Here is a 12849-nt window from a genome sequence, read left to right on the forward strand (position 1 = left end):
GTTAAATTAGTACTTTCCTACTCTATCTAAAATGAAAATAATCGTATTGTTTAAGAAGTAGAAAAACTGTTGTACTGACTTTTTTCAACAGCACTGCATCTTTGTTGGGTTGTGTTCATAATGCACAGGGGTAAAATGACGTCTAAAAATGTTTATTTTTTTAATAACTAAGAACTGCTTTTATCTCTTGCTCCCCCCCCCCACTCCTATTAATATTACTTGGTATTAGTTTGAGGATGTCATTGCAAATACTCCCCTTAGCACATTTGCACTTAGGTGGGATCCATAAGCAACCTTTCTGCTGTGGCTACAGTTTATCCATTTCACCCTGTGCTATTTTCTAAGTTGATTAATGCATCTTTTTATTGTTTGAGAAAACTTCCTCCTAGAATAACCTTCTGCTATTAATACGCACAAGTGAAGACAAGTGAAGCTTATCCCTAATTCGCAATGGTGCTGGAGCTGATGGGAACACTGCCCAGGCTGGCGTGCTGGGATTTGGGGTCCTTTCATCCCTTTGCCACCCACGTGTCACACGATGCTCTGTGCAATAGGATAAACCGTCATGGTCCGTGCTGCAAGGCAGAGCTGGGTCTCAGAAGCCTGGATGTGCAGAGCATGGTGCTGCAGGAGCCGCCTGGCTCTGCTGTGGGACAGTGGCCAAAGCAGCATCACAGCTTCGTCCCGGGCAGCTCTCCCCTCCTCCGACCCCCTTCTGCTTTGTCAAGCCCTCTGGGCCAGATCTGTTCATTTTTTCCCTTAGTGTTGTGGGGATCTGCAGCAGGCACAGTTCGAGTAATGTTTAAATATTTAGTTTCTCATTTTCAGAACGTTACCTAAGCCTGACTTGGAGGCTTGTGCTTATCAGTTCACGTAGCTTTCAGAGAGAGATGGCTGGATAGACGTGAAGGTCACATTGCAGCAGGGACCACTCGTCCCTGCTCCAGTCTGCTCTTCCTCCGCAGTCAGTGGATGGAGAAGCCCGGGAAGCCACCCGGGCCATCTGTGGCATTGCCAGAGGCAGCGGGCAATGCCAGCCCTAATCCTGGCTGCGGCATTTGCTCCAGGTTCTGTTCAGAGACCAAGCAGCTCCCGGGTGGCTTGGCATGGGGATCAGAGATGTGTCTTAAAGCCATCTTTGTGCCCTGCTGCTTCTCCCCTTCTCTGCACCGTGCCTAACTCGGCTCAGATACAGCATCAAATCCGATGAACGACCAGCTGAGTGAATAAAAGTGTGAACTGCATTCCCTCACTTAGAAATCTGTCAGCTCCCTCTAACCTTTTGGAAAATTGAAAGACCAAGTGACTGTACTTGCACTTGTAATGATAAAACATTGTCGTCTTCTAGGAATCCAGGCACGCAGACACTTTGCCCATACCCACAGAGGGAAAAGATTCTGTTTTTATTTTTCATCTTTACAAATCCCAACAGATTCAATGGACCAGGGCACCTGACCAATTTGATTCTGGCTGTGAGATCTCTGGGATAGTAGTCATAAATCCCAATTTGTAAGGCTGCACATTTTTTCCCTTGCAGTATGCAAGGCATGAAGAACCAAACAGCAGGTTAAGTTTTCAATGTCAACTGGGAGACAGGCTTTCTCAGCAAGACATACACTGTTCCAGTAATTCTTCTTCTTCCAGTGCAGTGCTAGATGCAATCTTTCTAGAGATTTTTTTGCAGGTGCAAATTTTCTGCAGCCTAGAAATGGCCAAGTGGATAACGGCAGCAGTAATGGCACACAGCCCAGAGTGCCGCAGATCGTTTCCTTACCCCTCTGTCAAATAAGTCTCATGACTCATTTCTAAAGTTTAGTAGCTTGGTTCGAACGGAGAGCCCTTCACCTGAGCAAGGGGAGCAAGAGCCATCTGTGTCTGTTGCGTAGCTGTTACGCGGGAGGAATGATGGTGCTTTCCTGGTGCCAACATCACCCCAGGTGATGGGGAACACCTGGGACACAGACCACCAAGGCATAGTACTTCCTTCACATTACCGAAGGAACTTGGGCAAAAGTGATAGATAACCTTCACCAGGGGATGCACATTGCCAGGAGCTCAGATCACCTTCCCTGGGGAACTGTGGTATCACCGCATGGAATATTGGGTTTGGGGTGGAGGAGGATTGTGGAGATTAATGGTCAGCTTAGCTCCTTCAGTAGGACAGTCCCGGTGGCTCACTGGTGAGAGCCTAAAGCTGTACCTTTTGGCCCTCTCTGAGCTGAAGCTGCAGTAGGCATACCTGAGCACCAAAATCAGCTCTGCTCCTGCTCTGCCTGTTTAATGTTAAACATTTCTAGTGGTTTTGGAGAGTGGTGGATTCTTACTGAAGGTTTATACTCCGCCTGAAACAACAAGAACTGCTATAAATTGGCTGCCTCTAATAAACCCAATAAAAACACCCAGTGATACAGACTAGGTTACTAATACTGTGTCTTGTGGGGTTTTTGCCAAGCTTTCCTATACTTCTCACAGGAACTGCTTTTGATATAAATCTTTTCCTTCAATCTGTGAGCTCTGTTTACCCTTCCTCTGTCCGTACAGTACACTGATAACTTCAGTCCTACAGACCTTCCCTCCAGGAAATTCTATTAAGATTTGCTTTTAGCAAAAGTGGGTAGCCCTTCAGAAATCCTTTATCAGGTCTGTTCTTTCCCGTTATGGTTTGCCTCTGCTTTTTCTTTTTTTTTGTTGTTTCTTCATGGATAGCTGTAATTTAAAGCTTACTAGATCGATAAGACCAAGATGCACAGCATAAATGGGAGAAGCAGACAAACAGCTGGTAAAGATAGGAGACAGCTGATTAAAAAGAATGCAGCTATAAAGCATTTGAGTTACTATTCTCTGCTGTAATTTTTTTATTTAGATTAAAAAATAGGGGGAGGGGGACATACAAATCATAACTCCCTCCTCCCTCAGAGTCTCTGATTAGAATAGTGTGAATTTCCTCTTTTTTCATGTTTCTAAATAAAAAGTGGGGTCTTTTTCTTTGGAGTAGATGTTCTAATCAATTACAAGTGAATTGGCTTAATATAGAGATGGCTGGAGGAAGTGCAATGGCAGGAAGTCTGGACCTGATGTAATAGCAGCATCTCTGGTCTTGCACTCCCCTAAATCCAGTCCTGAAATCCTGAAAACGGCCTCTGTTTTACACTCGTTCATGGCACTGCTTTGCAAGCCCTGGTGATCATGTGTGGGACTGGGTCTGGGTTTGCTGTGCTTTCTCGCTGAGGCATGTCTTGCAAGCCTTGGACCAGGGTGCCACAGCTTTGTTGGGTTGTACCCAGCTGGCACGAGCTGTAGATCAGGCAATTTGCATTTGGCATTAGGAATTGTAGTTACATTGCTTTGTGAAGGTAAAGACGCTATAAAAGGCTGAGTGTGTTGCCAGCAGGAAAGTAAACATTTCTAAGCTAATGCCTGAATAGAAGTCAAGAAGGATTAAGGTGCAGCTGAAAGTAGAATTGAGGTTCCTCCATCACTGCAGAACTTTAAAAAATGTTTTCTGTTCACATTGGAAACCATAATTTATTGACAGAGGGGTTGAACTTAAAAATACATGTGCTAGTGAATTGTGTTTCAGTGAAATTCCATACTTCTTTTGATGAGGAGGTTTGTATAAATGTTGGGTGTGCCCAAACCCACAGAAACTTATGTGAAAGAGTAGAGATGTGTGTGGCAATAAGTGTGTACACCTTATAGATGTACACATATGCAGAATTTGGCTATATAAAACACCAACACAGCAGAAAGACATTACAATGTGAGTATGAAATGCTGTGGGTAAGATGGTGATTGTGCACATGTGCACTTTGGGAGAAGGATTGGGTCTTTCCATGGGGAAATAAGTCTGTCTGCAACTGGTGAAATGAGACCATATAAAGAGATTATCAAGTAGTGACAAGAAAGAAAATAGGTTAGCTGAATTTCTCTTTATCACTTCTTTTCCCTTAAGACATCTCACTGAATATCTTGTCATTCATACAGAGAGTCTGGAAAGAAAATGGCTTTCAAAGGTGACCCACAAAGGAAAAAAAAAAAAAGGAGAGAAATAACAGTGATTGTGTGCTTCTTTTGCTCCTTGGTGGCATGGGAACATGGCCTGGCATTTACACTGTGTGTGTGTACTCTCTTCTGGGAGGGCAAGAATAGGGGTCTTAAAGCACCAAAGCATTTCCCATTGCCTTTGCAGCTCCCAGCACATAGCAGAGCATCCCATAGGTACGGAGCAGGATGCTGAGCAGCGAGCGAAGCCTGTGGTGTGACCTGGCTCAGCCAGGAGTGAATATCGCAGGGTTGGTTCAATTGCAGAGGCGTGTCGTGTCCATGGGTGTGAGGATTGGTACAGAAATGCAACGCTTGTTCCATGTGTTTAAACTGGGGGGGAATGTTATTGGAGAAAAAGAGCTAAGGGACCTCTTTCCTCTTGAATACACTTCTTTCATGGTCCTTTTTTATTTTAAATGAAAGTAACTATTGAAAATAATTTTGAAATTGTGTTTCACATTGGTGGACTATGGGAGAGCAATAATGTAAGTGGTGATCAATAAGATTTATTGTTTCTGGTTTTGTATTACCTAGTGATTCCTATGAAAGCCAAACCTTACCTGTTTGGTATTATATAAACACTTCACAGGCTTTAGAAAGCTTGTAATCCAAGTAGACAAGAAAGGCAAAGAAAGAGAAGGGAAATAGAGGTGCAGTGAAATGATTCCTTTCAAGGTCACAAACCAGATTTAGAACAAGAATCAGGTCTTCTCACTTCAGCCCATTTTTCTATTCTGTGGGGGTATGTTGCTTCTGTTATTCAAATGCAGAAAAACCTGTCCTTTTCCAGTCAAATGGAGGGCAAAGAGAATGAGATCAGACATAAACCCAGTGATATGGGGCGGGGGGCAGGGCGGGGGGAGGAATTAAAAGAAAACAAAGGAATTATACTGATAACGATGCTCCTTTTAGACAAATTCAACATATGACATACCATTACTCAAATCAAAAATTTGTCTTTCTCTCTAGATGCGGTAAAGTGGGGAGAAAAATTCAGCTGTAAAACTGCAAATTGACCATGCATTGATGAAGAAACAGCTGCATGTGCTGGTTAGAAATGCCTTTTTTTTATTTAATTAAGTATTTGTGTTTTCGATGTAAATTTTATTCACCTTTATTTCTAAATCATAGCAGTTAGTCATTGTAACCATTTTAGACCCATTTGATACCATTTCCATCTTAAGTATGCTTTCTATAAAAGCATAAATGTGTGTATTTGTTTGTGCATGTATGTGTGTTCTGGAATAATTCCATACGATTTTAATTACTTGAAGTATGCAGACATGCTTTCGAAGTCTGAAAGCTCTCTAATGGCAGATGGAACTTGTTTGTCTTCTCTTTTTACAAGTTAAGCAAACAGTTACTCATTATTATATGTGTAACACAGCCCTCAGCTAGACTTTATCCTGTTGGAGCATCTAATTGGGAAGGAGCTTGTGATTGAACATGTACAAAAAATTGACCTCAAATCTGTTTGGTCCTTCAGCCTGTAGGAGAAGATGCTGTAATTATTCTATTCTGATTATTTCAAAGGAAGTCTCCCATTCTGCTTTCCAACAGCGAGTGATGGTGGCCATTGGGGTAGTGACTTACCCCTGGCACTGGAGGGGCTGGTTCCAAAGCGGTGGATGGACCTGGCCTTTCTTTAAAGTACCCCTGGGGCATGCTGAAGAGAAATAGTGGAAGAGCAGGGCCTTAGTGGTGGTATTGCCAACAACTGTTCATCAGTGAATAAAGGTTTTGGAGCTGTGCAGTTATTTATGTCTTGGGCTTCTCTAGGGTAGCTGGTTACCAGGGAGTTTTAGTGCCTGTGGACCCTTCCTCTAGTGAGATGTGCTTGGAGGAAATAATCACACTGGCAAGGGATTTCTATCTATTTTCCTTTTTTTTTTTTTTTTTTTTTTTTTTTTTTTTTTTTTAAAATCCTATTCATCAAAAACCCTTCCTATAATTTTGTATTCTGTTTCTCATTTGTGGCTGAAAAAAAGGGAGGCTGTGCAACCAATATGTGACATTTAAATATGCATTTCCTATTAGCTTTTTTTAATAGGAGCTCTAAGGCTAAAGCTTTGTGTATAATGGGAATTATTTGCACCATAACTTTCTTTGGACATACCATTTATTAGGATTTTCTGTATTCTGCTTTACTGGCTTTGGCTACTGCAGAGAGTGGGGCTGAGAACATTGCTCTTATCTATCTGCTGCTGAATTTCATTTTGCATATTTTTGTCTGTAAAATTCAGAATGACAAGCTATTGATAAAATGTAATCTGTCTGGACGTTGCTTTAATTTTTTCTAGTAATTTAAAAAAAAATCTTGTATCATATCCACAGACAGATTTTTTTTTTCCTTAAAGCCAGTGATTGTTTCAAGTAGAAAATAACTTAATAATTTCTGATGTACCCCAACTAATCAGGCACTGGAATTCAGATGCTGTGGGAAACTAGATCTCCATAAAATCTTGTTATATTTTGATTAATCTCTTCATAGAAGCCGCTCTGAACTGAAAAGCTTACTTTCTTGTGAGTTTGTAAGTTAGCTTATAAACTTTCCCTCTTTCAAGACAAGCCATCTAGAAAGGTCACCATGTGAAGACTGGCTGGTTTTTGGGTATGCATGAGCAAAGAGAATAAAGATTGACTCTGCTTTTCTTGAGGCACAATCTGTCTTGTTTCTTCTTACACACCACCAAAACATGCATAAACTTTTCTCTTTCTTTTTCATTTGTTTGTTTGTTTTGTGGTTGTGTTCCCCCCCCCCCCAAAAAAAAAACAACAAAAAACAAACAACACCCCCCCAAAAAAAAAAAAAAAACAAAACAAACCCCAAACCCCCCAAAAATCCAAAACCAACCTTCTCCTGCATTCTCTGTGAAAGTATCCCATGGGCTGAGATATTCCATTTCAAGGGAGGAATCCTGGAAATGTAGGCATAACGTTCTGAGTGCAGATTTGAACAGATTTCTATATAGAGCCATAGAATCATTTAGGTTGGAAAAGACCCTTTGGATCATCAAGTGTAACTGTAAAACTGACGCTGCCAAGCCCACCATGTCCCTAAAGGCCACCTCTGTGTGTCTTTTAAATGCCCTGACCTTCTCCCTTAGCAAGAAAGGTTGCAAAGTGATGCAGCCTTTGCAACCAGCTGGATGCTTGGCTCTCAGTGCGTCAGCAATGTGTGCGTTTGGAAATGTGCTGTTTTCTTCCCTTTGGTTCACAACTTTACATACACACACTTTTCTAGTTAATATGCTGTTTCCTCTCCAACTGATCCGGTTTCTCAGTGCAGGGATCAGCCTTGCGACCTCTTTGCCCTGCGTGACCAGAGAATGAACCCAGAGCCATTCAGATGGGGCTTCAGACTTCAGCTAATGTGTGCTCCACTGGCTCCCCCACGAATAACTGCATTTGCACAGGATCTTCTTATTTAAATGTCTTTCTCCTCTTTGTCAGATAGAAGAATTGTGATTAAGATTTCATTGCATTTAATTGTGTGATAAAGTTCCTGTATTTAGAGTTTGTGAGTCTATTACCCTTTAAAAGATATTTGGCAATGCAAAAGTTAGCACTTAATTGTTTTCATTTAAAATTCAGGGCATGATATGTGAAGCTGTATTTATAAGAGGATGTACCATCATGTCATTTTCTACTTGCTTAAAAGCTAGGTAACTGGTTGAGGTAGCTCCCATCCCGAGGAGAAGAAAGAGCTCATTAAAAACATTAGCTGATAGAGAACAAATTGAGATGCAGTGCCCTGCGTAAAGATTATAATAACTGTAACAATAAATGAATTAATAATGCATTACAGGAGAGTTCCTCCAGTCAGATTGTCACACGCTTATCCTTGAAAATTGACTTCAGTGAGGTGTGTCACATGAGCTAATGACCTTAACTGATGGATTTGGGATTTTTCCGCACTCCAAAATCGACTCAAATCCCTATTTCTGTACTTTTGACAGATAGTCTTCTGGACAGACATGAAGCAATTAGGACCGTTCGGTGTCGCAAGCCAGGGAGTAGCTCTTTGCCGAAAATAAGCAATCTCTAGTTTTAACCTCAGGTAACCAGAGCGGGTTAAATCCTGATGGCTTGCAAGGGAAGGTCAGGTGAGCAGCGCGGTGCTGCAGGCTGCACAGCCATGCCAGAGGCACGCACACCGCGGGGTCACGGGGGCTCAGAAGCATGTGCAGCCTCCATCGTGTAAAGAGCTTCCATGCAGCCCAAGCTTTTGGGGGGAGCTCATGTTTGGGTGGATCACCAGCCGATTCTCCCTCCCAAAGCCACAGACGAGCCACTGCCGGAGGGTGTGGTACGATGGGGCTGTTCCCTCGCTCCACAGGGAGCGATGTGGTCCAAGGGCAGCTCCGTCTGGCATCCTTCTGCCTGCCTCTGAAGGGCTGAGCTGGGAAGGCAGCCGTGCTCCACAAGTGCCTGCGCAGGTACTCGATGGGAGATCCCCTGAAATAGCAGCGTAGCTGAAAAGCCCGTGGAGTGTTGGGTTATGAATATGCTATTGTCAGGATTTAGGAATAAGTGATCAAGTTCAGCGCTGAGATACAGGCATCAACAGGGCTGAGTAGTGGAAGTGTAGGTATTGAGGCATCTCTCTAGACACAGCGGAAAAGCGAGTATTGGGATTTCTGCCGTCTCCCCTGGGTAAGGGCCAGGTTTATAATTATTATTAGGCACTTGTGCTACACTGAGGAAAAACTGCATTAAGGAAATTGATTATCCAGACGCTGTAAGCTCCTGCTGCTTGTAAACTGCATCTTTAGGCACCTAGGTACCTAAATGAATGAACCTAGGTACTTAAAGTGAATCCATTAGTAGCTTCTGAAAACTAAAATGGCTCCCCTAAACGCAGGTACTGCTGAAAATGCCATTTATGTGAGTCGTGAGGTGGTTAATTTTTAGAACTTTAAAATAATTGAGGCTGGAAGGGACCTGGAGAGGTTGTCTGGGTGCCTCAGTTCAAAATGGAATCTTTGGGTTCCAAATGGGATTATGGAGAATGCTTGTCCCTTTACTGTATGTCACACTGATGCTTGTGTGTGTCCCTGTTTTACCTGCAAAGAGGTATTTGTAGGTGTTAGTTTGCATGTGCAAACACTGAGCTTTGCCTATGAAGGATAAGAAAGCAAAATTCGTTGTGGGATGCTTTTTTTTGGGTACCATTGAATGTTCATCTTTGGGGGTGGGTTTTTTTTTTTGTGGGTTTTTTGGTATTTTTTTATAATAAAAATCTGATTCAGCATGAAAAGGCAAGCAAAAGGACAATATCAGTGGGTTTCTTATCAGTGCTTTGCATCACATTGATACTACAGCCAACAGTAAATTAGGTAGGCATTATACTGGAACAAAGGAAGCTGTACCAGGGGTTTTGTTTGAGAAGATTTTGAGTTTGCTTGTCAAGCCATGCAGTATGTGGTTTGCTTTATTTGCTGGCTAATGTGAGGCTAGCTGAGCAGTTGCCTTGATCTGCACAGGGCTTCTTCTCTTTCCCAGTGCATTGGTTGACTTTGGTACATTATTTGATAGATACCAGAAAAACAGTAAGGTATCAAATAAAGGTAGTGCATTTATGGACCAAATGGTTAGGGCTGAGACCAGCAACCAGAGTGGTGCCGGTGCATCACCAGAAGTGGTTGCTCAGGGAGCTGAAAGCTCAATTCTGTTTTTCAGCCCTCCAAGCAATAAAAGACACAACAGTGCTGAGGATGCTGAATTTTGGAACAGAACAAACAGGTACCTGCTAGGAAGCAGCTAAAATAGCGATAGCCTGGGGCTGGCAGCATGTAACAGGGGGAATACAGCTCGACCTGCCGAACTGGATCTGCTGCCCCGTACTCTCAGCGATTTCTGTATTGACTGCTGTGAGGCAGGAGAAAGGGCTAAATACTATGGCTATTCTTAAATTTTTAGTAACGAGACTAGGTTCATTAGAGCTCTCATCAAATGGCTTTCAGTTACTATCAGTCTGAATTGTATTTGAATTGATGACCTTGAGATGAAAGGCTTTTTATTCTATTATCCATCTGCTGAGCCATCAAGTCTTTAATATGCCGTGTAAAATCAGTTTTCAGATGGTATTTCTTTTATATAAAATTGTCATTTATTATTAACAATGTCTGATTTTGAGTGCTACTAGCTATAATTGTACATAATACTACTTTTTGTTATTCCTATTATTTCAAATATATCTGCTCTATTACTACATACTTGTAGACACAGAGGAAATAGATTGGTAATAGACTATAATCTAGGCTTATATAAATGAGTTAATAAAATCACATAAAAATACAAAGTTAAAATAAATTCAGCCTCAGCAAAGCTCCTGTATTGCTTGAGTAAATTGAAATATAAAATTCTGTTTTGATGCTGAAATAAGCTTTCCTGCAAAATACTGTATGTGACTACCAAATGCATAGTAAATTAGGAAAAATGAGTAAGAATATGTAATACAAGCCATAACAGTGAAGGAAGTATATTGCACACCAACCTTTTCCTCCTGAATGGCTTTTCCCTAAATATAATAGAGTAGACCATGTTAAGAAACTAGTGTATACAGGAGGGTTAAACAGAAGTGTAACAAGGTCACTTTTGGCTATTTCGGTTTTACGTGATTGTGTTTCTCAGGAAAAGACAAAACTGGCAGCACTGGGATAGAGGCACGTTTGTGAACAGGTTCTTTGCAGACTCTCAAGTATGGATAGCTAATTGTACATATTTGTCTGACTTGCAAGCATGTAATATGACTTTTTAAAGAATGATAAGAGAAGCTGGTGCTGTACTGGGCAGCAGTAGTCACTTGTGCCAAATGAAATTTTTTTTTGCCCTTATTTTATTCCAGAGGAGATGACATTTCCATAAGATGTTATTTCTTGGCTTTTGACACTAGAAGTGTTAGAATGCAAATCTGGCACACGGTCTGCAGGGGTCATGCAGCTCAGCCCGCTGGCCCACACTACATAGCCTGCCTCCAGGAGAGACGGCTCTGTCAAGGTCTTGTTAGAAGCTTCCAGTGATGGGTCCCAGCAGCCTTCTTGGAGATAACATATCAAAATGATCGAGTCTCTCTATAGCTTAGAAAGCTTGTCCTAGTATCTGTCCTTAATCTTCTTTTCTGTGAATTAAAGCAGTCACTACTCATGCTCACAAAGTACAACCAATTGTAGTATTCTCATTTAAAACCTGCTATGTATTGGAATATTGCTATGTCTACTCTTTAGTCCTCTGTCTTTATGGAGCAAACAAATACCCTTCTTTCTAGGTCATGATTTCTAAATCTCATATGAATAATTACCTCCTGTGTCCTATGGTTAACATCTGTTAATGTTTCCCAAAACACCACTTGTCTCTGGCAGCAGACTTGTGTTGCTGACTCATGTTTAGTTTTTATCCTTTCTAACCACTGTGTTCTCTCTGTATCGCTGCCTGCCAGATAAACATGTTTTAAAGTTTGCACTTGATTATTTCCAAAATAGGTAAGACTCTGCATATCTCTTTATTAAATCACCTTCATGATTTCAAATGGGTTTTTTTCCAACATGTTGGGATAATTTGGTGTGCTAGTGCTGTCCTCCAGAGGGCTTGCAGATCCTCCGCGTTCCATGTGACCTGAGTCACTCATGGAAATACGGGATCAAGTGCAGACACCTGCAGAGGGTGAGCGCAAACACTGGTGCGTTCCCTCGGTCTGGAAGCAGACAGTTGAAAACTGCTCTTTGAATGTGTTTATTGTTAGTCTAAATGAAAAGGTTGGTAAATCTACCTTGCTGTGATAGAGGAATATGTGTGTATTCAAAATGCGTTATATCTAATTCCTTCTTATGGTAAGGTAATTATCCTGATTAAAAAAAAAAAAAAAAAAAAAAAGACAGGGTTGACATGATTAGTTCTTTACAAATACATTTTGGCAGTTTCTTCTCACTTTATATTCCTCTGGGTGTTTGTTATTTCATTGTTTAGTCATTTGTCTTGGGTCTTCCAGCATATTGAAAATCCAGACACTATAGGCTTCCTTTTTCCCATTTCTAAAAATAGCTGCTTACCTGCTGGGACCTCAGCCGTTCCCTGAGAGTACTAAAAAAGTAATTATTAATAGTTTAAAGGGAACTTCAGCTGATACCTGAAGTATTTCAAAATAAATTTAACCCTTAATGACTTACCCAGCTGTACCTAACACAGTCTTCAGTGCTCTGCTCAGCTTGTGTTCCAGGCTCCTAGTTAAAATTAATTATATTGAGACTGGTCACTGTAAAACATCTTTTTGTGAAGACGTAAGGAAAAAAAGTCATTGAATATGCCAGCCTTTCCTATGTGAAGCATGATTTGCTATTCTTTCCCTATCAGGTAATGGACTAATATTTCCCTTTATCTTTTAAATCTCCTTTGCAGGCAAGTTTGGAATAGGAGGTCTTCTCGTCAAAAGTGAAAGGTTCTTTAGCAAATGACCTTTTTAAAATTTTTTTTTATTAATTACAGTTAATTCAACTACTGAAGGGTTAGAAAAACTCATTAATATTTATATGGAGTATTTCTTCTTGCTAGATTAGTCTTCATTAGTTGAACAGAAGACTTGAAGATTTGTATTTTGGCGTGGCTTGCCAAGCCCATGCGAACCGTACAGCATTAATGCTGCTCCTGTAAGTGCACCACAGCTGTGGTTGTGTTCTCCTGTTGTATTCCCCTCCCAGCTATGTTTTCAGGATCTTTTTTGCAGCCCTGGTGTCTGATCCTTGTTCTGGCCAGAGCACTGCAGGGATGTCCCGCTCCAGCAGCCTTGCTTAGGACATGGGGGTCAGA

General features: G+C 41.4%; 1 protein-coding gene across 8 annotated transcripts in view; it reads left to right on the forward strand.

The window, feature by feature from the left end:
• The window catches only part of CHL1 (cell adhesion molecule L1 like), a 138257-nt gene that overhangs the window by 27187 nt on the left and 98221 nt on the right, over positions 1 to 12849 (forward strand). For 7 of the 8 annotated variants that reach the window (XM_037386357.1, XM_037386361.1, XM_037386354.1 and 4 more), the window contains exon 2: positions 5014 to 5094. The exons of the other annotated variant lie outside the window; for it this stretch is intronic. The gene's annotated coding sequence lies outside the window, so the exon portion shown is untranslated. The remainder of the gene's footprint in view (positions 1 to 5013; positions 5095 to 12849) is intronic. 8 annotated transcript variants of the gene reach the window in all.

This window comes from Falco rusticolus, chromosome 4 (genome assembly GCF_015220075.1).
Source record: "Falco rusticolus isolate bFalRus1 chromosome 4, bFalRus1.pri, whole genome shotgun sequence".
Lineage (NCBI taxonomy): Eukaryota > Metazoa > Chordata > Aves > Falconiformes > Falconidae > Falco > Falco rusticolus.